We start from the raw sequence: 27,950 nt of genomic DNA, 5'->3' as shown, positions 1-27,950 counted from the left end.
ATGCTAGAGCTTGTTCAGGTACTGATTGCACTATTTAAAATTCCTTCTTGAGTGTGATTTCCCTCATGCATATATTACCCTCTACTGTGGTCACTATGAGGCAAAATCATGAAGCACCAAATAGCAGAAAGTACAGAGTTGGAATCATGATCTAGGATCATTTTTTCTACGTTTGCTGTGATTGCTCAAAATAGCTAGTACCTATTTATTGTTGAAGACAGCTGTGGCACAAAGCTGTATAATTTGAAGGAAGTCACTGAAACTTTCAGAGCTTCAGTTACATTATCCTTATTATTATCTTTACTCCTACCCTACCTACCTCATGGATCATCAGCATGCTTAATGTAATAAGGAAAGTGAAAATGAATTTAATCTCACTATTATAATTGTTTTCTGGGGAATTTTAACTCTCCCTATTTACATATCTTGAGTTCTAGCCCTTTATCTTTCTGCTTTAGCTGACACCTTCCTTTAAAGAAATCTTTCCATTTTAAGTATTGAAGACTAAGAAATATTGAAGTTCTGAGGAAGTAAATTGCAATGGTGAAATTTCAGGCCTCTTAACAGGGTAAGTCACTTTGCCTTCTGAGCTTTAATCTCTCCATCTGTGTGATAAAAGGGTTCACAAATTGACTGCACAGCAGAATCACCTGATGAGCTTTCAAAAATATAAATTCCTGGGCCCCATTCCAGACCTATCAAATCAGAATCATAGAAAATAATCATGGAAGGTAGGAACATTTAAAATGAGTAATGAGAAGACTGCAGTTCTAATCATAAGCAGAGACAGATTTTGTCTATAAAACACTAGAAATACCCAAGGCCAATTTTAAAAAGCTTTCTAGATTATCTCAATGCACAGTTCCAAATCTTTCCTCTAATTGTCACTTAAGCTGACAGTGCCTAACTTCAGATGGGAACTAGGCTGTTGCTTAGTACACATCATACCCTGTACACGATGCCTTTATTAAGAATAATGATGATATTCATAGTAGTAATAATAAAAGAATAATAGTAACCACATTTGATCAGTCCAGTGTGGCCATCTTGGGGATAATAGATGTGATATGGCACCAAATTAGTTACATTATAAGCCCACTTGATTGATAACGACAGAATGGATGAACAGATCACACTTGTCTTTAAAGGGCCTAAGAGGCTTCTTCTTTAAGTGTAATTCTGAAAGGTTTTTGTGGCGTTTACTAGTCCTTTGGAATGTTTAGCCCACCTATCCCTTGTTATTTTAATTATACAGAACACAGCTGCATTGAACTGCATTGAACGCAGACTCATAAGCAACAGTCAACCTTTAACAGGCTATGCAGACATAGTCAAAATGTGTAGAAACTATTCCTGATACTAGGCATTATTATCTAGTAAAATATGTCTTGTTTTTCTCAGTTCCAGGTTAACTTTAAGAAATAGGAAAAATAGAGGACATTTTTTAAAAAGGAAGTTTATGTCTACTTGGAGTAAGGAGTTAGTTTAAAAGAGAAGTGGAAAGGATTCATTTTATTTATTTTTACTGATTTTATTCTTTTTGGATTGAAAAGTCATCAATTTGGTAAAAGTGCTTTACTTGATATTTGTCAGTTAAAATGGTTGTGAGCGTGTATGTGACATGAATATTACCAAGCTTGGGGAAAATATTTTAATTTTGAAATTTTTCAGCTGGGTCCCCTAATTACCTCAGGCACTTTTCGGAGTATAGCATTAAGAGCGTTATTCTGAGAACATACTGATGATAAAGTAGAATCACTACAGTCACTAAAGGAAGGGAAGTGCAGATGGCCTTTATTAATGATGAGGATAGAAGGACAATAATCATGAAAGCCCTGAAGCTTAAAAATAAGTATTAAAATAGCTGTAGTATTAATCACACTAGAGACAGGTTACATCATATAAACCAAATTTCTTGTAAAGAATAGGAACAAAACAGTTCATTATTGATTGTTTTGACCACACTGCACCACCTGGTAATTGACAATTCCAAATCAGCAAGGAGTTTCATTTCAGAAGACCTGGCATTATTTTATGGCTTTTCTTATCTTTTCTCGTCTACTAACTTCATTTCTTACAGAGATTAGGCTTAATTGGAATACTTAAGAGAAAATTAACATAAAAACATAAAACCTTTTAATACATAATTTTAGGTTGAATTTTTTTTTTTTTTAATTAAGGCAGAGGCTCCATGATTTACTTCAACACTTTTACTAATATTTAGGTGAATTTACTGAAATAAAATACAATAAGAAACAACAAAAACCCGCATTATTTTCCCAACTAGGTAAATGTCTTTATTATTATTATTATTTTTAAAATCACATTTGCCATCTTTGTGTGTGATGATTCTCTCAGCATTGTCTGGACAAGGTAACCCAAATTCCCACTGCTTTAATGCATATTTGCACAGTCAGTTAGCATTCTCACAGAACCATGAAGTTGCACATTAGGCCCTAAAAATATCCAGATGTGAGGCAATAAAAATGCTGAAACATTAGGGGAACAGGGCAAGCTTTTAAATTTTATAAATGTAATTAGAACAAGCTGCCTTTTCCCCAAAGGACACAAAACAGACTTTGTAATAATATAAAAATAAATTAAACTTTAAAATGGCAAATAAGAAGGAAATGCATTCCTTTTACCAGTGAACTCTGTTTGAAAATGAAAAAAATCTAACTTCAGATAGATATATGAGTTTGGATGTGTCTCTTATGTAATGTAGTAGGTGGAGACTTTGCCAACTACCCACATTTCAAAGTGCAATATAGATTTATACTGAAAAACCAAGCCAATAAAAGAATTCAGAACCAAATCTGACTTTTCCCTTTAGAGTACATAATTCTTTAAAAGAAAGGCAAAATGCCAGCAGGAAAAAAAAAAAATCATTAATGTCATTATTGTTCTAACTTTTTCCCTTCTTGAATAGGAATGTACAAATTATAAACACTCTCAGTAAGAGGGTTAAAAAATACTCAGACTTTCAGTTCTCTTGTTGAATAGGCTTGAATTCCACTCTGCCCCATTGTTAGCACTCCTCCATCCCTTGATGGGTGAGTGCCTCTGTGTATTGCCCTAAGTCAGTGGTCCTTCAAGTGTGGACCCTAGAACAGCACTGTCAGCATTCCTGGGACTTATGAGAAATGCTGATTCTTGGCCCTGCCCCAGACCCACTGAATCAGAAATTCTGAAGGTGGGACCCAGCAGTCTGTGGCTTCACAAACCCTCCAGGTGATTCTGATGCACTCTCAAGATTGAGAAACCCTGTTCTAAGTCACGTTGAAGAAGGTTAACAGGTGGTGAAAATCCAGTATGATCACAGAGCTAATGAACTTTTTCAGCTGGAAGCAACATCACAGTTAAATGTCCTCATTTTACAGTTGAAGAAATTGCAGCTCACATAGATACTTGCTATGTGTGGAGCTGGGACCCTTAGTCAGGCCTCCTTACCCCATGTACAGGTATCATTTTATACTCTGCCACAATCCACTTCTAACTGTATGTTATCCTCTTTGGTAAGTACATCCACTATTGGCATTTAAGGTGATAAATGTGAGATGGTCTTTTCCTGTGTGAGGGTAAATCTGTTAAAATGTTTATAAAATGTTATAATTTTTGCAGAAAATTCTCTACTAATTACATGCATGTACTATAATGGTAATATTTTGATGCAGTAAATATTTTTAATCGCATCATAGAATTGTTTTAAAAAGGGAACTCTGCCAGTAAACCTACAATTTTTCTGATTTAAAAAAATGGGAACTTGTATGATTTTTGTTGCCAATTCTGTCATTCCAGTCCACTGTATCAAAAGAACTGCTACTGCAAACAGAAAAAAGATTTATTAACAGTACACAATTCGCAAATTGGCCAACACCAAATAAAACAGGCATTCCAAAGCATTTGGGGGGCACTGAGAATTTATAGTACAAAAAAAAAAAAAGACTGAACTTGCGATTGTCAGTCATGTTCTGTTCTGGACACTTACTGGAACATCGAGGCGGCAGGAAACTTGCCCTTAAGCTGATTGGTCAGAGCTTAGGCTTCTTTTTCTCATCCTGTTTCTTGTAAGCTTTAAGTTTCATTCTCCAAACTGCACATGCTTGAAGTCTGAGTACGTTAGCATAGGACACCCATCTTGTTTGCCTCCTTTCCCGAAACCATTTTGTAACCCAGGGTCTGAAAGTCAATTTAGAGTTCCTTTCACAACTATTAAGAGTGCAGGTCCTAGAACGACACTGTCCAACAAAAAAATAATGTAATTTAAATTTTTCTAGTTGCCACATCAAAAAAAATAAAAAGAATAAGTTGCCAAAATTAATTTTATTTAATTAAATATATCCAAAACATTATCATTTATAATATATGTATGTTTTGTACCAAGTCTTCAAAATTCAGCATGTGTTTTGCACCTAGAACATGTAGCTATTGGCTATCATTTTGGACTTCACAGACCTAGAACTTTCTGTTTAAAACTCAGTGTGCTGCCATATGCTAGCAGTGTGATTTACAGTCTTTGCTAATCCTTAGCTTCCTCTTCTGTAAAATGAGAATAATAAAATTCCTACTTCATAAAGTTGGCATGTGGATTAAAGAAAATTCTAAAGGTAAAGTGTTTTTCACACTACCTGGCAAATAATAAGCCCTCAATACATGTTAGTTTTCTTAATGGCTGTATTATTAAGGAAGGGATAATGATATGATTGATGAGGTGTGAGGTTATATTTTCTTAAAAACTTAAAAAGCTTATTTTTTGTTCTTGTTCTGGTTCTTTCTGATGTAAGGAAAATGTTCAGAGATAGATTGTGGTGATGAACGCATAACTATGTTATCATACTGTGGACAGTGGATTGTATATCATGGATGATTGTATGCTGTGTGAATGTATTTCAATAAAACTGAATTTAATTAAAAAAAACAAACTTAAAAAGCCATTTTTGATCACAAGTTGATCCTTTATTCAAAGAACATGGGATCCTTATACTTTAAGATGACGTATTTGTAAGGAAATTTGGAATAACCAAAAAAAGATTAATGGGAGTCTCTCCCAAGTTGTCTGTCTAGGCTTCCATTGCTCCTGAGCTAGCTCTTTTACAACTCTGTATGTTGTAGATAACTGATAACTGATAGTAATGCAAAATACTTCATTTTTAAGCATGCAAACAAATTCTGTTTGGTAGAGTATGACTTTCCTCCCTTCTCTTCCCATGGAGAAATGCCAGTTTTCCATCCATTTGTAAATTCATTTCCACATTCCTTTAGTGAGTAACGTTCACTTTATGCATTGGTTTGTGCTTGTTTGAGTTTTCCTTTGAACCCATGGTAACATCCACCTGATTCCCTCATAATAATAAGCTAAATACAATATTTAATACATGTCCAATTTATAATTTTATGAGTCATTTCACCTTTTTTTGAAAATTATCCTTTAACGTACTTATCGAGCATTATATTATCAGATTTATAAGAACCACTATGAAATTGAAAAAAAAATTCTGTAAACTTTAAAGAATTAGGGATCATCTCTTTTCTTTTGATTTTTTTTTATGAATAAACATGGTTAAATCTTTTCAGTGAAAGGCTCTGTGGTTAAGAAACGTGAATAGATTATGGTCTTGGCCTTTGAAGACATCACAGAACAGGGGGAGAAAGAGGTAAATTAATAATTATAAAACAAAGGAAATTGTCCCAATAGAGATATTTATAAGTTGCTGGAAGTTATTAGTGGCAGAAGGGATAAGCAGGAAGATACAGGAGATGCTTCACTTGAGGCAGAAATCTTTGAGCTGGTGTTGAAAGCTGACTAGGAAATGTAGGAGTGGAAAAGAGAGGTAATTTTGGGCACACACTGTGTATGTGAAGCTTGCATTTCTTTCCTATAGCTGAATTTATACCTGAATTGCTTAATTAAGAAAATGCCTCTGTAAGACTCTTTTGCTTTTATGGCCTAAATGCATAAATTTGACAAGTGCATACAACCTTTTATAGCAATTCAAAACTATTAGGGCTATTTCCTCTGACTTGCATCAAGCTGAATAAACACACTCTGTTCAAGTGGAAACTTGTTATTCTGCCTTTCTCTGCCTTTCAAAGTAATCAAAGCAAGGTTCTTGAAGCCTGAGTGTCTCACCTGTGCCTCCTAATGGCTCATTTATTTTGTTTATCTTGCTTTTGGGAAAATCAGAGGTAACTTGACATTTGCATTGCTAATAAATCACTTTGAAATGCATTGGTACTTCACTGGGCTTAGGCTGGCAACCAGCATTTCCAGCCCATCATATGGACATTGCTGTTGAGAATACTGATCTTTAGAAGCATGTTTTCAACAAAAGGATCTATGTATGCATTTGATACATTTTTTTAAACAGTATTGTTTTCTTCTACATTCCAAGGCCTTATTGTGCCGGGTCTACCAGACATCTTATCTGCATTTTCCATTGTAGGATTGGTCCTTCTGCCTGGATTCTTGATTCCAGTCCCATTGTTTACTATTTGATTTGACATTTCACTTCAAATTTCTTCTCTTCCCTTGTAGTTTTAAATCTCTCCCTATTTCTCAGCTGTGCTTCCTGTCTCTCTCACTAACAAAAGCAACCCCTTCTTTGGTCTGGATCCTTGGTTCTTACATTACCAAATCTCTTATGCAAATTTCTGCATTCAGAAATTCACTTCAGTTTCTTCATTCCTGTTGCTTCCACTTGATTGAAATTGCACTCCCAAAGGTCACCCACACTGGCCTAATTTACCCAATCTCTTGGTAAGTTTGCACTTAACTCTGCAACATTGAGCTCTAGTGACCACCCATTTGTTTCTTAAACTCTCTCTATCTGACTTTTGAGGTACTGCTCTCTCTGATTTTTCTCCTTTCTTTTTACCTTTCTCTTTCCTTAGCTCCTCTTATCTGCTCACTTATTATTTGTGGATGTACAAGCCTATTTTTTACTTCTTAATTATTTTTACAGCATACTGGGTTAAACAGATGAGACCATATATGTTTGGAGGTGTCTCCCCCAGGAAGCTGTATCCAGCCAAAGGCTGAGGAGAATAAATATTGCAACATACTTGCAACTGCTTCAGTGCTGGTGTGTGCTGGTGTGTGCCGGTGTGTGCCGGCTGAGAAGTTCTGCTATAAATAAACACCAAGTTAATTATTTAACTATGTTTCTACCATATATATTTCTAAATCCTACATTGAATCCCCAATGCTAACAAAATGAAGTTAACATTTGTAATTTTAGCATCTAAGGTTTCTCACAAACAAAAGCAAATATATTTTCCAATAGTATCTTCCGTTTCTCTCTAGGGAGGATGTTTTGGTTCAAAGAAGAAAAGTGAACTGGTTGAGAACAAAATAAATGGAAAAGAAAAATAAAACCATTAAAGATACAAGAGCTCAAGTAAAAACAACAAAAATAAGATTATGAATGTAATTAGCAGTCATTTGTTGAATGCTTACAATATGACAGTGACTATTCTATATAATATGTATTAATTACCTCAGTGTCATGGCCCAAGAGGGCTTTTGTAGTCAAAGGACTAAAGAAAGCACTGGACACATTCTGAGACATGAGCTTTTATTATAGGGCTTACCTACAGGTTGGAAAGTCACGCCATGTTGCTCTGAAATCAGGAGCTTTTCTGAATGAATTTAGGAGCTGCTCTGAATGGTGGCGTGTTCAGAGCACAACGTGGAAATAGTCCGCACTTTGAGGGGCTGAATAAGCTGGTTATAAGGGCTCAACATTACAATGGGTATGAGAGCATAAGGCAGGGAGTGGAGGGTCCTGCAATGTAGGGAGGGGTTGATTGTAATCAGCAGGGAGGAGGGGAGGATTATAGAGATAACAGTATCTCAGGGAGTCTCAGGGAGGAGGTAGTTTCAGGTATAGATTATAGTTAGCATCTGATATTACAAGGAGAATAGGTAAAACCATAACTGACCTAGCCTAGGTCACACAAGCTGCTGTGTGCAATCTTCAAGGACCTTAGTGAATGCCCTGTGCCTGGGTTTTCCACACTCAGTTAATTTTATAACACCAATCTTGGTCATTATAACCATAATCTTAATAACCTTATGGAGTAAGTACTATTCGTATTCTTATTATCCAGATGAGGATAATGAAACCCAGATTAAATAACCTGGTAAAAAATAAATATGAGTCATAGAAAACTATCATGAAGAAAAGATCATTGAAACAGAACAAAATGATAAAAGTGCTTGAAAAGAGTCAAACACTGTGAAGGTCTCAGATTTTACCCACCTCTTAAGTTAAAAGGTGTGCCTGTTGTAGTTCTGTGGATGCTGCCGAATTCACAGGACTCCTGGTTTAGATGAAAAGGACTTTATTACTGATAAAGCAAGTGGCACAAGCTTCATGCCTGGGTTGGTTACCCTGTCCCCCAAGTCCCATGAAAGTGGTACAGAGTGGTCCAGGTGGATGCTGTGCATACAGTGGGTTGTTTCACATCTAAGGGATCCCAAACCTAGGTAGTCCAAATCTTTTATTATAGGAAAGAGGCAAATCTGCCTGTCCCATGCTCTAGGGAGAGATATTATCACCTTTGTACTAGACAGCAAGCAAACCTACCTTCTGCTCTAGCAGGGGACAGTATCTCTATTTTGCTAGGCTGTTTACTATACACGTATTCTTGAAAAAATAGTCCGGAACAAAAGGACAGTTAGTGCTTTTGTTTATAATACATGCAGCAATATGGGAGACCCATGGAGAACTGTCTCCCATCATTAAAGAAATGATAATTGTAGATACAGAGGATATACAATATGTTCAATGTTATTACTAAAGGAGAGAAATAACAAATGAAACAAAAAATATTAGAAAGATATGGAGGAAGGAAACTGTCCTTTAAAAAAAATGTACAGATTCAAAAGGGAAATCTAAAGGTACAAGAATCACAAGGAAAAAACTAAACATGATACTAAATTATTATTTACTGGGTCTCTAAGCAAGAAAAGCAGGTTGTCTTAAGGGAGGAAATTCATCTGGCCTCTGCATGTTTCATATAAACATCATAAAGCCAGAATACTCTGGAGTCATGTCCGTAAATATCTGAATTAAAAAGTGCAACTCAAATATTTTTATCCTGGAATTAAAATGTAATCCATGAGTTCTCAAAAAAGAAAAAATTCAAAAAGCTACTTGATTAATTAAATTCACTCATCAAGAGATGAATCAAACTAAACAGTGGGTAATGTGACATTATGTGCCTCTTGATATGATGTGATATAAAGAACACAACATCACTTATAAAATATTGTCAAAAGTATTTAATTTGAGTCAAATCAAGTCTAAAGAAATAATTTATAAGAAATATAGGGGATAGTAGAGCAATATAAGTGACATTCAGAGAAATAATTGGGTAAGTTCCAGAATCTGGGACATTCTACATGACAACTGGCCTGGATCTTTAAAAAATCAACATCATTGAAACAAATTGTGGTTATGTTTTAGTATAAAGAAGATCTATGAGCTGTAGTAACAAATGTAATACATGAACCTAGAGTGGATCCTAAAACAACAATGGCAAGAAAATTATCAAAGATATTCCAGAGAATTGAGAGCTTTTGAATATGGATTAGATATTAAATGGTATTATGAATAATAGTGTTGTGGCTATATTGGAGAATTTCCTTATTCTTACCAGAGACAGTTAAATATTAAGGGATGAAGTAACATTATGTCTATAAACAAACAAAGATATAACATACATATATATACACACACACACATATCTATGGATAAAGTGAATGTGACAAAATCATATTTGTGAATGTAAGTAAAAAGCATGTGGCTGTTAATTGATCCTTTCTTTCAGATTTCCATAGGCTTAAAATTTTTTCAAATAAAATATTGAGGGGAAAAAAGCTCAAGACAGTAGAATGCAAATGGGAAAGGACTAGTAATAAGCATTGAATCCATTTAAAAGCAGAAGTAAGGAAATGTGGATATTACATATATAGATATATTATAAAAATTATACACTCTGAAAGTGTAAAATATTTATATAAGTTACAAAAATCAGGTTGGGGAGGGAAGGTGGACAGATATACAAATATGTGAATTTCATTATCAGTCATGTTGGAAAAAAATACTTTCAAATATTAAAAAATCAACAAATGAAAGTATATTAAAAGTCATAGAAGTAACCAATAAAATATTAAATATAGACTATATATTTTTAATAGGATGGTGGAGGATTTTCCTTCTATCTCAAGATAATGGAGGCCATACAGCAAAAGTAGGAAAACAAAAGAGGCACTAAATGCAAGAAAAATAATAAAATTTAGTGGCAATATGTAGATTAAACATAGCTATATCAATAAATGGAAATAGGAATGCTTAACAACTATTAGGAAAAGACATTGTAAGACTGGATTTAAAGGAATCTAGGTATATGTTTTATATAGAGATACATCTAATTAAAGTGCCTCTGGAGTCATTTTCAACAGTGATTATTAAGTACCAGATACTGTGGTAACTGTGAAGTGAGTGATACAGTGGTGAAAAATGGATATTTTACCCAGCCTCCTGGGTTATAGTTTAATTGAAATTAGAGTTCAAAAGAGTCAAATAGATCAGAGTATGGTAAGGTGAAAAAAAAAGTCAAGCAAAATAAAGGTTTGAATGTACAGGGAAAGCCAAAAATACACCAGGAAAACAAATATCAGAGAAGGTTGAATTCAAGATGAAACATATTCAGCAACACAAAGAGGGGTCAGTCACAAGGAGGCTCTGACATGAATTTAATGTACCACAACACAGCATAACATTTGTAAAGCAAAAGCTGCAGGAAATTAGAAATACAACGTGACAAATGAAGTAGTTGAAAAATACTGATGCATATAGAATATAAATAGTGATGAATAAGATAGCTCCAATAAAAATATCAAAATTTATACCCAGTATCCAGAGACTAAAGATAGGTTTGCAAATTTGACCACGTGTTAGGCCTCAAAGCGATGTTGATAAATTTCAATGGTAAAAATGGTATAGACCATGATGGAATAAAAATAAAATAAACATCAAAAATAGAAACCTGAAATCCCAACTGCTTAGAAATTAAGAAAAACAAATAAATGCAAAGGATCTCTGTTAAACAACATTTTTTTTGCATCTCTGAGCAGATTCTCAAAACAAATTTGGACATACCTAGAAAATGAGGATAATTAAAACACTGGGTATCGTAACTTATACTGTATGATTAATGTCTGCTCAGAGGAAAATACAAAACCCTCTGATGCATATTAGTAAGAGATAGAAAATGGAAATAATTGAACTACCACTCAACTCACAAAATTAGAAAAGGAACACATAAGAAACCAAAAACCAAACAACAATGAAAAAAACCAAAGAATTAAATAGATAAAGCAAAGATAAATGAAGTAGAGCATAGAATAATAAATAGAACTGGTTTTTGAAAAGATATGCAACAATAAACCAAGCAATCCATTAGTTATCTTCATTTAAAAAAAAAATAAAAGTACCAAGTTAGAAAAACAATTTCTAAATCTTTTATGCAAATGAAATTGAAAGAATTCCAGAAGAATAATTTGCTTAACCCTATGTAAATAAATTTTGTGAGCTGAATGAAAAAGATAATTTTCTAGTTAATTTTAGAGTACCCAAACTGAATTTCAAAGATTGAAAATTAGAGACTACCATAGAAGAAATGGACAAAGTGGTTCAAGAGTCCCCCTCCATAGAGTTCTAAGACAAGCAATTAAATAGGTGAATTCCATCACATCTTCCAGGTTCAAAGGGTTATCATGCTATTTCTCTTTCCAGAGCTGAGAGAGGAGAGTCCAAACTTTCCAACATCACATTGAACCAAAATATGACAAAGAGAGCACAAAAAAGAAGATGTGGGCCAATCTTACTTACTGTTTAAAAATTCTCAAGTATAATATAAGTAAATGGATCCTAATAAATAATTTTCTTCTTACAATTAGAAAAGTAATACTTGAACAACAGTTATCTGAGAAAGACAAAGATGCTTTACTGCTCAGAAATACTCTCGTATTATTCACCATATTAATAGGTCAAGGGAGAAAAAAACTTATAATTTTCTTGAATACTTGAAAAGACTTGACAAATTTGACATCATTTTTGATAAAAACTTTAATAAATTAAAATGTTCATCAATGTATCTTTATTATGGAAAGAAAATAAATCACAAGCCAAATGTCTCCATCAGTCTTAATGGTAAAACATTCTAAATTATTGTCAATAAATTAGAATGCCTTTATCACTATTATTATTTATCATGGTTCTGGAAGAGTTGGCAAATATAATTAGGCAAGAGAAAGAATTAATGTTAAAACTTAGAAAATAGGCAAATTTATCCTTATTTGCAGATAATACGATTATATGCAATCATATGAGAGAGTTGACTAAAACTCACAATAAGAAAATTCAAATACAAGATCAGATACATAAAATTTACAAATATTAATAGTTTTCCTATATACAAACAATAACCTGTTAGGAAATATACCAAACAAGATCATACAAACAAGAATAAATTTAATAAGAGATGTATAGAATCTCTATGAAAAAAATTTGTAATTTTACTGAGTTGAGATATTGAATATATGGGAAAATTTATCTTGTTTTTGGATAAGAAGATTCCTCATTGTATAGATGTCAATTCTTCCTGTTTTAACCTATAAATTCAGTATAATCCTATATGAAAAGGGGGGTAAAGGGAGAGTCTCACATTTCCTGTAGATATTCTGTTTTGCTTTGATTATTTATAGGATGCATGAATTCTATAATTCCAAACAAATAATAGAAGGTAAGATAAACTGACAGAATCCTGAAGGATTTTTTAGGTGTGAACAGATTTTATAGCTCATAGTTAACACTTATGAAAGGTTTGCCATGTTCCAGATCCAATTCTAAGTGCCTTAGATGGATGGATTTATGTAATGCAGAGACATCACCAGTTCTTAGATGGCAAATCACAAATTGTAGGAATGTTTTTATACCAAATTTTCATACCAGCTGTAGTCTTATTCTTTTAATAGAACCCTACATCCAAAATATGCTGATAGATTGCCAGTGCTTTTAAAATTGCACCATTTCATGTTGACTTATTTGGGTCTTAATGGCTTTTGTTTGTTTTAGACTCATGAAATTTAAATAAAAACCTCATTTGCTAGTATCTTACTGGCAGTTATAGACAGTTAATAGCTAGAGGAGACCAAGAACCAGTGGCTGTGGATATGAAAAGGTGGCTCTGGTGGGAGGATAGAATGTGGGGAGTGGGGAAGGGAAAAAAGAAAAATGTCATGACTTCAGCTTTGCTATTGCAGCCCACTATTCCCATAGGTAATTATAATAAAATAGTTAATAATTTGAAATCAACTTCTCAAAATACTTTGAGGAGGTTGGTTTTCTATTTCTCCTCAGAAATAACCTTGATCAGTTGAGAGAGCAAAGGACTGGTAGGTGATACAGAGAGCTGGATTCTAATCCTGGGCCCATCTCTAAGGAACCTTGGCAAAATTGTTCTCTGAACACCTGCTTCTTAATCTAAAATGTGGGAGCTTCACTCTGAAGATATGTGGAGCCATGAGAATTTACCTGCAGAATAATTTTACAACACAAATGAATAAGACTAAAATATAATACCTTTCCTACATACAGTTGAATCAAAATGATAATATTTAGCTATCAGTAGATAACTTACTATTAGATAACAAAGAAGGGCATTTGATGGGCATTTGATTTTATCCATAGGGGATCATTTTCTATATTTTCTATTTATATATTTCCATTTATGGGAAGAAAATTGATATAAGTGGCCATTTAAAATAGATTATTTGAAGTAAACATTTTGTGTTATTTTTGGTTATCATACTGTCATGAAAGTTCCCAACTTTAATTTCCTGCAATTGACCATATTTCTGTTTGTCTGCTACTTTTTTGTTATCCAGAAAATTTGATAGAACTAGAAATGAATAAATAACCTACTTTAGTGGAATTTTGGAGGATTCATGATCTGGTTTCTGTAGTGTTGTAGGGTAAGAGACCGTTTAAGAATTAAAACAATTATTACAAATGTGTTGGAACCTGGGCAATTTAAAGCCCTTTTCTTGTGGTCTTGGCAATACTGTCACAATAAAATACTTCATGTGCTCTTTCAAATCCGTGGGTATCTCTTTGATTCTTTTCTGATCTAGCATTTTGGATAATACACTTAGCTGCTTTAAGTTCCCTAAGGCAGGTGAACAGTACATTTAACAAGCTGATAATTGCAGTGTAAATATAGGTTGTCACAACTTCACATTAAAAATATGAATTCTGAGTAAGGATCTATTTACCTGCTAAACTAATTATATCTTTATATTAATGGAAAGATATACTTAAGCTAATGGATAAAAGACTGAACTATCTTTTGCTGACTCGATTTTATTAAATAGGTTTCTAAACTTAAAAAGAGAAAACTAAAACTAATATATTTTGAGTACTTTCTACTGGATATTTTCATAGGTAATTGTTTCTAATAAATTCAATCTTTAAAACAGTACTGGCTAATTTTGATGAAATTCAATTTGTCTTTTAATAAAGGAATTCTTGTGGTTCAAAATCTTTGCCTTCATCAAATATAGTATAAAGGTCCTGGGGTTTCTGCTTGGTTTTTCCAACTGAGTAAGAGAAATGGAAGAATGATAAAAACTAGCAACCTACTTCCCCAATTGCAATTTTCAGCTTTCAAAGGTATTCTTTTTCTCTTTTCAGTTATCATTATCCTTTGTGTTTGATTCTTTTTGATACCGTTGATGAACAAAGATTTGGATAAATTTTTACCACTTGATTAATAAGTATGTCCTTCAGTGACCATAATCAATTTTCTCTGATTACTAAATGATGTCAGTCTTTCTTTCATGATGAACAGTGAATGGTTAGTTATTTGAAAACATGGTGGCCTAAACCATTGAACAGGCTTCTCCTGGTTCTGTGTTCAAGCCAGCTCACTTGAACTAGTGGCAGTTCCTGTGACAACTGCCTGTTTCTTTTCCCTATGTCACTATCACTGTCCTGTCCTCTATCTGATGAGGGGGCAAAAACCCAAGAGTGCTACAGGCTAAATTGGTAACATGTACCAGCTCTTATTCACTTCCCCTTTGGAAATGTGATATGCCTTTTGTTCATTCAATACACATTTATAAATGATTTATTGAGCCCTTTTTATATGCAACATACCATCCTAGATATGACAAGGAGGGAGCTATAAAAAGACACATAATGACCCAATGAGGGTCAGAGGCATGCACTATATTCAATAGAATAAAAATGCTATCTCGTTCTCTGATTTTAATAACTGGTTATTATATAACAGGTTATAGTACATCCTCAAGAAATGTCATAACAGGAATATACTGTGCCATTATAGGAATATACTGAATGATTAATTCTGATAGGGGCAGGGATAGAATGCTTCATGATGGAATTGGGTCTTGGAGATTAAGTATTTCACTAGTGTTCTGGAATTAGGGAACACTATGAATAAAAGCACATGGTTCTGAGCATATTGGTAAAAGTCTGAGAACTTTGGGTATGCCTGACAGCTCCCTAAATGGAAAGGACACATTATTTCATCTTATGTCTCCTACTAAGAAGAAATAGGTTTAATTTTTCGTTAGACTCCTTGGATTTTCAAGGGATACTTTTCAGACCCATTTGTCAGATGACTCTGAATGATGGCAGTTGTGAGTGGAGCCCAAAGTTTGAGAGAGTTCTGCAGCAGGTTGTGGAGCAAAGCCATGCCTATGCAGCAGAGAAAGGCTCACCATTTAAAAAGCAACTTCTACCATGACTTGGGGGCAAGTCATGACTGAGCATTGGACCCCGGGGCACTAAGTTACTGTGTGAACAGAGCTGCCTATCATGGATTGGAATTTAGCAGATCCACCATGGTCATCAAGTTGGATGATCATGACAGCAATCCATCATATATTTATTATAGCATATTTCAGCTCTGACAACATCCAGAGCACACTATTCAGATACATGAACACTATCCAGATTCATGAACTCAGTCCTCCACGTCACATTCCTCTGTCAGCTCTCTTTCTCCCTCAGCTAAAAACTATGTATTCATTAGAGTTCCTCATGACCAGCTAACACAGTGGGAAGAAATCCTGGCCTGATTTTCAAGAAATCCAAGAAATATTGGATGAGTCTGTTCAATATTCTGATATAAGCTGAAAAATGGACTCCCATTTCAATAAAACCTCAGGGGATGGTCCTGAAGAACAGTGGTAAGGGGGAATCCTTCCAGTGGGGCAGAGTTTTTAATAGAACAACTGGTCATCAACTTTTTATGGTGGAGAAGTTGTCTGATATATGGATATGCGTGTATTTTTGGCAAAGGTGAGAGCTTGGCAGTTAACCAGGGCCTGAAAGGAACAAGTTGGAAGATTAGATACATGATAGTATGGAGAAAGTGTGGATGGACCTTTAAGAGTTGGTCCAAAGTGTTTGGATGCCTCCAAAAGCATGCACTGTAGAGGAGGCACTCAACAATCAGGTTGATGGTATAGCTTATTCTCTATCCTTGGTCACTCCATTTCTTGCACTATGGGCTCCAGAAAACACAGTGATAGGAATGGAGGCTCAATATTTGGACCTAACAACATAGGCTCCCTAGCATAACCTGCCATGGCTGCCACTAAAATGTAAATCTGGAACCTGACTAGTCTTCTGTAGGATGTACAGAACTCATTTGTCTACGAAGATTAAAGTCTAGCATCCTGATCTACATATTTAGCTGTGAAGCATAATAAAAGCAGCAAAATGTTCTTGTTCTTTAATGCCTAAGAGTCCTGTATACTCAAAGAATTTATTTTCCTATAAACAAATTTTGCCTCAGCTGAGCTTACGTATTAAGAGCTATACTTTTGTGTTTGTTAAGGCCTTGTTAGATCCTTGCTCATTTAAAATAGCCATTCACCTTCAGAAAAATTTAACCCAATACAATCAAATTCTTGTATTGCCCATGCTCACAAAGCCAAAGGCTAAAGTTGTTCATCCAGATAAATCTGAAACAAGCCACAAACACTAGAGTATAAACCAGCTGTGTAATGCAATACAGTGTGTTGCAAACAATTATTTTGGAGAACTTTTATGACCCTGTTTGATAAAGTCCATGGCCTAAAGCAGAGCACCCTGGCTACATCAAAGTCTCAGTCTCCAACAGATGTTACTTTGTTCTGCAAACACCAGTGTTTATGTATGATTCCAAAGGCTCCTGGTCTAAATAATCAGATATTCACATTTTAGGGGGCCAATTAATCATACCTCTTTTTTTTTTTCTTCCCATAATTTGAACATGATGAAAGATGGGCAGGAGAGATGAAAGTATCAGCTTTATTACTGCAAAGAGTTAGGTTAGAGAACCTGGCTTAATTTTTAGGGTTTGCAAACATTTCACCCATGAATTAGACAGACATCAAGAGGACAGTAGCCTTTACCTACAAGGCTGAAGAAAAGAAATCTTAGTGCACCTTCTCCATAAATGAGCACTGACAAGTACCTGAGACCTGCATGCCCATTTTCTTTTCTGGAACTTACCAATCAGGTAAGTCATTCATCCTCCCCTAGGGACAACTGAGTGAAGGGCAAGGGGGCTATTCTTAGAAATCCCACCATGATGGAAATATTAGGGATAGGGTTCCATCCTAATACAGACCACTATTTTGAATGAAAACACTTGATCAAGGAAGCATTTTACTGTACTCTTTTACTAATGATCATCAGATAGAAAAGTAATTGTTGAACATTGTTTGCTTTGCCACTCATTCAATGCAAGGCTAAATATGCTAGATAAGACTTTAGATGACTAGCTTTCTAACCCTTGCTAGTAACCATAAATTGCGTAGAAAGGTAGAGGGAAGTTTACTGATGGGGAAAATTTAGGCAACAGCAGTTAATGTGAAAGCATTCATTTAGGAATGAAATGATTTGGGTCACCTACCCTACAAATCACCCAATCCTTTCCCCAGCTCCTAGTTTTGTTTTTGTTTTTTTTATAAATAACAATTTTATTGAGTCATATTCACATACCGTATAATCCATCCAAAGTATACAATCAGTGTCTCAAGGTATCACCACATAGTTGTGTATTCATCACCACAATCAATTTTAGAACATTTTCATTACTCCAAAAAAATAAATTAATAAATAAGTAGATGAATAAATAAATAAAAATAAAAAAGAACAACCAAAACATCCCATACCCCTTATCCCCCCCCTTATTTATTTATTTTTGTATTTATTTTATTACTTACCTGCCCATACACTGGATCCAAAGAGTGTCAGTCACAAGGTTTTCACATGGTCACACAATAAAAGCTATCTAGTTATATAATCATCTTCAAGAATCAAGGCTACTGGATTACAGTTCAACAATTTCAGATATTTCCTTCTAGCTATTCTAATACACTAGAAACTTAAAGGAATAGCTATATAATGCATAAGAATAACTTCCAGAATGACCTCTTGACTCTATTTGAAATCTCTCAGCCACTGAAACTATACTTTGTTTCATTTCTTTTCCCCCTTTTGATCAAGAAGGCATTCTCAATCCCATGATATCAGGGCCAGACTCATCCCTGGGAATCCTGTCCCTTGTTGCCAGGGAGACTTACAGGCTCTGGTAGTTGTGTTCCACATAGGGGATAAGATAGTGAGTTTATTTGCAGAGTTGGCTTAGAGATACAGGCCACATCTGAGCAAAAAAAGAGGTTCTCTGGGGGGTGACTCTTTGGCATAGTTATAAGTAGGCTTAGCTTTGCCATTGGAGAGAGATGTTTCATAAGGGCAGGCCTCTGGATTGAGGGCTTGGCTTATTAAATTGGGAGTTCCTATTGCTTAGGAGAATAGCAGGAATTCCCCAGGTGGGAAAGTTTAACGTTTCCACAGTTTTTCTCCAGTCCCTCAAGGGGACTTTGCAAATACTTTATTTTCTGCCCCAAATTTTCTGGATGTATTGGAGTATTACATTAGCCTGTACACAATAACAAGATCTCATTCCCTATTCTAGGTTCCATGTAATTAAGTTGTTTAAATAAACTCACTAGACAAGTTAAATTCAATAGTGTATTGCAGAAAATATAAATTTTGTACCAAAGAAGCCTTTCTTCCTTTGGTCACACACAGAAGTTGAAGTTTTAAAATACAGTCGATATAATCCTTTACTCTGTATTCTAATTTACCTTAGTCCTTAGTCCCAACCAAGTGTGTTTCAGTCATATCTCTAATTGTAGTCTGATCTCTTTTACACCTTCTTTAAAAGGTGCTGTAGGGAGTTATGCTGACTTTCAGAGCTGCAGAACTCTAACTCTGAGTCGCAGGTGTCACACAGATACCCAAATTTCCAGGGAGCTACCAGGTTATACCCAAAGGGCCCAGCATCTCAGAGTTTAGAAATAACACTGATAACTCAGGAATAGATGTGACTGCTGTAAGAGCTTACAATCTGAGAACGCTTACAATAACCCTTATTGAACATTCTGTACTCCTTAATCATCCATTACCCAATCTCTGCCCCTGTTCTATCCCCTGACAACGTATGCTCTTGAATTCAATTCTCAGTGTTTCCTCATTATGTTTAGTTTATATTAGTGAGGACTCACAATATTTGTTCTTTCATTTCTGGCTTATTTCACACAACACAATGTCCTCAAGTTTCATTCACCTCATTACATGACTCACAACTTCAGTCCTTCTTGCAACTGCTCAATATTCTGTTGTATGTGTACACCACAGTTCACCCCTCTGTTCATCCATTGATGTAACCTTAGGCCACGTACTTCTGTTGAAAATTGTGAAAAATGCTGCCATAAACATCAGTGTGCAAATGTCTATTCATGTCCCTCCTTTCAGTTCATTTGAGTCTTTGTCTAATAACGGGGTTGCAAGATCATGTGGCAACCCTATACTTAGCCCCTGTGGAACTACCACACTGCCCTCCAGAGGGGCTGCACTGTTCTACTTCCCCACCAACAACAAATAATATCTCTCTCTCTCCACATCTTCTCCAGCACTTGTATCTTTCTATTTTTTAAACAGTTTCACTCAGACATCATACAATCCATCCTAAGTGAACTATCAATGGCTCCTGGTATAATCACATAATTATGCATTCACCACCACAATCTATATGAGAATATTTCCATTTCTTCCATGAAGAAAGAAGAAGAAAAATTTTTTAAATAAAGAATAAAAAATTTAAAAGGAGAGACAATCAAATCAACAATAAGAATCCTGTACCCCTACCATATATCCCCCTCTTATTGACATTTATTTTTGGCATATTGCCTTTGTTACAATTAATGGAAGAATATTACGATGTTATTATTGACTATAAACTCTAGTTTGCATTGATTGTATTTTTTCCATATACCATCCCATTTTCAACATCTTGCAATGGTGACATTCATTTTTCTCCCTCATGTGAAAACTTTCTTATATTTCTATACTTAATCACCATCATTGTCCACTCTAGGTTTTTCTAAGTTATACAGCCCCAGTTTTTATCCCCTATCCTTCTGGTGTTTTACATTCCCCACCCACCCCGCCCCCCCTCACTCCCAGCCTTCCTCTTTCAACTATACTCACACTCAGCTTTGTTCTTTATACTTACAGTATTGTGCTACCATCAGATAATATTGTGCTATCCATTTCTGGATCTTTAGAATTAATCCTGTTGAACATTCTGTACTCCTTCAGCATCAAATGTCCAATCTCTGCCCTCTTTCTATCTCCTGATAACCTGTGTTCTCAACTTTAACTCTTGGAGTTTGCTCATTTATAGTTAGCTCATGTTAGTGAAAGCAGATAGTCCTTTTGTTTCTGGCTAATTTCGCTCACCAAAATATCCTCAAGGTTCATCCAAGTTATTACATGCATCATGACTTTATTCTTCCAGCTGTGTAATATTCCATTGTATGTATATACCACAGTTTTTTTTATCCACTCAAATATTGATGGATATTTGGGCTGTTTCCATCTCTTGGCAATCATGAATAATGCTACTATAAACTTTGGTGTACAAATGTCCATTGGTTTCCCTGCCTTCAGTTTCCCTGAGTACATACCTAGTAATGGGATTGCTGGATCATATAGCAATTGTTTACTTAGCTTCGTGAGAACCGCTAAGCTGTCTTCCAGGGCAGTTGCACCATTCTACATATTCTCTGAAGGAAATGGTAATATATCCACTGCTTGTCAGCTATTTTGAGAATTCAATAAAATTACATAAATAAAAGAAGTTTGCAGGATTAAATATAAATGTTAAGTAGCAAGTTACATATTTACACTCTGTAGTTGTTGGTCTAAGTATGTATGACTGGGTAATTTTTTAAAATTGCGGTTCATTATAACTAGTATTTACTATTTTTGTGACAAATTATATTTGAAATGTGTTGTAGTAATTTCCCCCTGAAATATAAAAAAATGTGAAAAATCACTGGAAATCCCTCCATGTCACATTTGCATCATTAATGCTTTGGTGGCAATCTTTCATATATACCATATAAATCATTTTGTATAAACTTTCTTTATGACTTACTTTTCTCACTTAACACATTATAGAAAACCTTCCCAGTCAGCTGGTATAGATCTAACACATTTTTAAAAAGTACGTAGGATGCTCTGTGGGTGTATGAACCACAGTTTATTCAATTATCTCCCACTCGATTTTTTTTCACTTTGAGGTAGATAGATTCCTAGATTCAGAATAAGTGTGATAAAAGATAAGTATATTTTAAACTTTATTAGATAATATCAGATTTTTTTTAACATTATAGTTTTCCAGCTAAAAGCATGCCTTTTATTTATTTATTTATTTTCATTATCCTTCACCACTGGTAAGGTTGAGAAGATTCTATTCATATGTTTAATGGATGTTTAAATTGCCCTTATGTGACAATTTCCAATTCATAACCTTTACTCAATTTTTTCTTTTGGTTTTCTTTTCTCTTATTGATTTCTGAAAGTTCTTTTTATATTGTAGATATTAATGTTTGTTGACAATATCTTTGTAATTTATTTTTTGTCTTTTGGCTCTATGTGTTGTATTTTTTGCTTTTGAAAAGTTTTTTATTTTATTGTTTTATTGTCAAATAGACAATAATATTCCATTATAGCTGTTAGGTCGGAGTCGTTCAGGAATCCACACAACGCAGCAAGTCAAAGTTTAAGTATAAAGTTTAAGATTTATTAGAGGAAGAAAGCAGGTGGGAGCCAGCGAAAAGAAAGAAAGATAGATAATGGCTCCAGCTCTCTATCTGAGAGCAGCATTTTTTAACAAAAAAAGGAACCCACGTTGGGAAGGGTGCCTGCTGTGGTGTTCTGTGCCTCGACTGGGTAAGTGCTTATCTAGTTTCGGGCTGATTGGTTGGTAGAGTTCTGAGACAATATTCTTTTTAGGAAAGCAGCTGCATTATCTAGCTAGGGAGAGCAGGCCATTTTGGATGTTCGTCTTATGGACCTGTCTGACCTTGCCTTACCTGCCTTTGAGGTGCCACTGTGGCTGGAACCTTCATTCCAGCCTTCATTCTTTAGTTTATGGGGCACCTGTTTTCTGTGAGATAAGCTGTGGGGCCCCTGGGTCAGAAATTCCTTCTACATGTTAATTTCTTCTTCTGGGATCTAACACTAGCATCTGGGTATATGTCGTTGTATTTCTTATAAAATATTTGCTGTTAATTATTTTACATTTACATTCTCTCTTGAACTTGCTCCAGTCAGACTTTCATACCTGTCATCTGTCAGAAGCATTTGACAGAGTCGGTCACTCTCCTTTTTGAGACTATTTCTTTGCTTGACTTTGGACCCGAGACTTATATAGACCTATTCTTACCTCCCAAATTCATCCTCAGTAGAGCAGCCATAATTATCTCTGTAAAATGCAGATCGTGTATAACAGCTCAAAACCCGCTCATGATTTTCACTTTCATTTAGCATAAAATCCAAGCTCTTGCTATGATTTATGAGTCCCTGCATGTTCTGGGCCCTCCCCACCTTTTCAACCTGTACCCTAAAACTCTTGTTCCAGCTGCATTCCAGCCACTCCCTCCCACCCTCACCCCTTTTTGTTCTGCAAATACACCAGGCTTATTCCTCTTCAGATGCTTGTATTTGTTGTTCCCTCTGGTTGACATGCTCTTTCAACACATGCTCATAAATCTTTCCTTCTTGCTTCATTCAGGTCTCAGCTCAGATGTTGCTTCCTCAGAAAAGTTATGCTATTAAAGGGTATTCTACTGAAGTGAGTAACCACCACCCCCTGCACTCTCTGTCTATGTGACATTATGTCATGCATGTCTTTGTTTCTGAGATTATTGTCTATCTCTCCTCCTAGATTTAATTTCCCTAAGACAGGGACCTAGTCTACCTCTTCCATCATTGTATTTGCAATTACTAGAAAAGTGCCTGAACTACATACATTAGGTCCTCAGTAAATATTTGATTGAGTGAACAGTTGAATAAATGGATTTAGATCTTTAATACATCTGGATTTTTAAAGCATGTCTATTAACTTTATCATTTATGACTTTCCTATAAATCCAAGGACCTATTTCTGAACTCTTTATTGTGTTCCACTGGTCAATTTGTTTATTCCTATTCCAGTACCACTCACCTATTTGTTTATTCCCAGGCTGCTGTTTTCAGGAGGATTATGACAATAATTTTTTTCAACCTAGAACATGATTGGTATTTTCATTTTCTTTATATCTTTTTAATTAGTTAAAAAGGATGTTTTAGCTTTATTTGTACAGGCCTGTGATTTTATTTATTTACTTATTACTCAATATTTTGCAATCTCTAAGCAATATATAATTATTTTTGCCCCCTCTCTGCGATGGTTTATGGATAAAGAAATCAGTGCAAAGACAGAGCAGAACTTGGTATGTCTGTGTGTCCTCTATGAGATAGAACCCCTTAGTTGTTAGAACTGAGCCTTCTCTATTATTATTTAATGGATTATCACCATGTTTTTGACCTATCTCTGAGACCTTGGGAAGATCTTCCTGGTTTTGTCTCTTCCAGTCACACCTGCTTTCACCTGAACTTTCTTACAAGCTTTTTTTTCCTGTTTGCCTAGAAGTTCTTCCTTCCTCTCTTTGCCTGGTTACTAATCTTTAGATCTCCGTTTAATTGTCGCTTCCTCAGAGAAGCTTTCTCTCTCATCCCTGATTAAGACAGATCCTATTATTATGCATGCTTTTAGCAGCAGGGGCTTCTCTTTCTTAGCAGTTCTCATGGTTCCAGTTTTGTGTTTTCTGAGATTATGTGATGTCACTTGTCTCCCTAAAGGTAGGGATACTCAATATTCTCTCTCTGCAGTGCCTCGCATAGTGACTGGTTCATCATATGTGTTAAATATTCATTGATTAAAGACAGGATGGTAAACATTAGATAAAACATATTACCATTCAACCCAGTTTGGGCAAAATTCTGTTTTGCATATTCATGTCTTCTTCCTTTTGGCATCCTCAAAAGTATTCCGTCCCTTCAATAAGCCTATGAATAAAGATTCAGGAGAATTAGAACTATATAGAATTATTGGAAAATAAGGCAGCAACAAAACTATTTATTTAAAACAATGTAAACTCTCATCTGATACCACGTAATAGGAAACCCATACCCCTCAAAAACAGAGTACTGACTAGCTTTCAGAGTGGCAAGTTCAGCAGAACTCTTCAGTGCTCCAGGAAAGTATTAGCAATGAGCAAAATGCAATAGTATTTGGGCCTGGCTTGACCCACAAAGCATTAAGTTTGTTATTCATTCTTATTGTTTTCTACTTGAAAGACTGTAATGTTTTAACAAATTATCTGATCATATTGTTGCTGATTCGGCTTCCTAGGTTCTTGGCCATGCCACGAGAACGAATTCAAGGACACAGCACAGCATAGAGGAAGCAGGCAGAAAATTTATTAAGAAAGTATATGAGACAACATGCCGGCACTTGCAAAGAAGAGAGGGTAAGAGGCCAGAGGCCCCCGCAATGTGGGACCATTTGCTTTTATAGATTAGCTTTACTTATTCACCCCCCTCCCTTTCCTGTTGGGCTCTTTCTCCTACCCTCCCTTCTCTCCAGGGCTGTGCCTGGTGGTAGATAGTGCATTTGGGTGGGTCAGTGGGCTCCACCCTTCTCTGTAGATGACTCACTCAGGTGGGGGGCCTTTGGCCCCTAGTGTTGTTTATTGCTATTCTCAGAGATATCTTTCTCCTCGAGGCCTGAGGCTTTTGGGAATTTGACTTTTGCCTCTCCAGCCCTTGCCCTAATTCTAATTCTCTCTCAATATGGACATAAAGGTCAGCTGATTTAAAATTCTACCAATTACTAGATGTCATCCATTTAGAGAACAATAGTATGATAATTTTAAAGAAATTACATGTCTTCTAGATCCCCATAGTACATAGTAAACATTGCTTACAAATGCTATTATTTATTCAGTTAATCATATTTAGCCAGCAAAATCTGAGTGGCAACAAGATTTGCCAATACAGGCTTTTCAAATCTGTTTATGTTGTTCACCTACATTTTTCCCCTTAGTGATGTTATATAATGCGTTTCTGGAATAGCTGTCTAGTGGAAATTGGCTGTGGAGAAATGCTTAGGTTCATTTCTCTCAAACTTCTATTTTTAATAATATAACATATGATGTGATACATGGGGCTTTCCTATCATGGAATATTTGTGGAGGTATCTTTACCATAGTTGTTGTTGGTGCCTGTCAAATGAATGTCAATTGGCATTACCATAGCAAACGTCTATCTTAGACAATGTAGGAACATTAAAGAAATTGGGTTCTTATGTTAATTTCTGTTTGAAAATCTCTAGCAGTTTTGTTTTCCGATTAAAGTAGGAATGTCTGATCATTACTGAGAATTTGAACTCTGAGCTTCCTATATATTTACTTTTCCAAAGAAAAGGCAAATGCTTTTTTTTTAAAAAAAAATAATAATAATTGTAGTTTGAATGTAAATAGCTGTACAAGTTTATATAAGCAATCAAGGCAAAAAAGGAATAAATGGTTTTCATTGTAATTCAATTTAAAACTCTATAACAAAAAGGAGTTTTATTTATTTTTTAACTGAGAGAAAAGAAAAAAAAACTATATTCAGTATATATTGTAGGCTGACTACATGCCAGGAATTCTGTTCTATTAGAGTTTTTATGGAAGTATTTTGGTAACATAAACAGAAATTGGTTAGAATGAGCCAAAAATAAAAATTGATTTTCATTTAAAGAAAAACATTTTTTTGTAAAACACCTTAAAGAATATCATATTCTTTCATATTTCAATAATATAAAAGGGATATACTATACCTCTATTCATAGACTTATCCCACAAACTCAGTCATATTCTGAAAAACATTATACCTCATGTATTTTCAGTATTTTAGCTGATTTAGTCAAAAAGTTACAATTCATGGTTGTTGATTAACAGTCAGGCATAAGGATACATTAATTTTGATTTTAGAACCAGAATATATTAATTAATTGCATACCTATGCTAGGCCTACATGCATGTATTTAGCACTTTAATATCAAAATTATCTTTGTGCATATAAGAATAGTATATGCAAGATAAGAACTGTGATGAATTCTAGATGCGTTTTAGGAATATGTTTAAAAGGTAGATGTTAGGTCTAGGCCCTGGGCCCTCCTCCCACCCCTGCCCTTAGAAATCCTGCAAGTTTGCGATAACATTTAAAATTTTCAACTTTCTCGCTACCCAGTCCCCACTCTCAAGCTCATGCTCTCACACCAGCCAGTGTCAACTTGCCAGCTACCCACCTTCCCCAAAGTAACCACTGAGAAACTGCCAACCTAGACCTGCCAGTCCCCTTTCCCTGGACAAAGAACTTCCCACCAAGCATCCTATATAAACCTTACTGTTCCCTTTGCTCGGGGCTGTTGCCATCTATGGCTTCAGCCTGCCTGAGCACAGCCTAACAATGAAAGCTCCTTTGATGGAGTTTTGGCCTCTTCTCTTCCCGATGGAAAAACCTAACAGTAGAGAAGATGCCTTCACAATCTTTTGGAATATAAACCTAGGACAATTTGATTTTCTGGCTCCTATTATAACATGTCAAACAACAGCATGGCTTTTATTGACATTTTAAATTACACTGAGTTAGTATTAATTCAAACTTAAGCATTTAGTTCATACCTCTTGAGACATTTGAAAAATCCTACACATAATCCAGATTTCTGAACTACTTGTATTTCCTGAATCCACCATGATGTCACATTTTTTTTTCCTCTTGTGTTGTATTTAATTCTGGAAAATTCTCATAATGTCTTTGAATATTGTTTATTTTGTATCAGCTATCTCTTGTCATAATAATGCCCCATAATAAACATCCACAATACTTTGGTGGCATACAACAATACACATTTGTTTAGATCATGAGCTGTGGGGTTCAGCTGATGGGGCAGAGCTTAACTGATTTTGACTGGGATGCTTGTGCATGGTGATTAGCCGTGAGTTGTCCAGGCATCTTTGCTCACCTTGGTTGTGTTTACTCATGGGTCTAGAGATCAGACTGCACTGGCTGATCTAGGAAGATCTCAGTTGGAATGACTGTGCCTTGGCTTTGTGTCACCCATCCCTCGATTCCCAGAATGCTAGCCTGGGCATGTTTTCCTAGTAATCCCAAAACTCAGAAGATTAGCAGCAAAAGTCTAAGCACTTTTTAAGCCTTTGCTTCTGTCGCATCTGCTGACATCCATTGGCTAAATCAAATCACGTGGTTAACTCAGAATCAAACAGTAGGAAAATATATTCAGCCTCTTAAGGGAAAAGCAACAAAGTCACATGCAAAGGGCTTCCATATAGGAAGTGATGAAGAACTGGGGCCATTAAAGCAGTCAGACTACCACTCTTCTTGTTTCTGCATTTG

At 35.2% G+C, this 27,950-nt stretch overlaps 1 long non-coding RNA gene across 1 annotated transcript in view; it reads left to right on the top strand.

The window, feature by feature from the left end:
* Positions 1 to 25,019, top strand: part of LOC119509246 — a 335,151-nt gene extending 310,132 nt beyond the window's left edge. The window contains exon 3 of the long non-coding RNA XR_005211657.1: positions 24,901 to 25,019. This is a non-coding gene — a long non-coding RNA (uncharacterized LOC119509246). The remainder of the gene's footprint in view (positions 1 to 24,900) is intronic.
* Positions 25,020 to 27,950: the final 2,931 nt, after the last annotated feature.

Source organism: Choloepus didactylus, chromosome 14, assembly GCF_015220235.1.
Source record: "Choloepus didactylus isolate mChoDid1 chromosome 14, mChoDid1.pri, whole genome shotgun sequence".
Lineage (NCBI taxonomy): Eukaryota > Metazoa > Chordata > Mammalia > Pilosa > Megalonychidae > Choloepus > Choloepus didactylus.
Note: the sequence above shows the minus strand (reverse complement) of the source record. Positions and strands in the feature narration are given on the sequence as shown.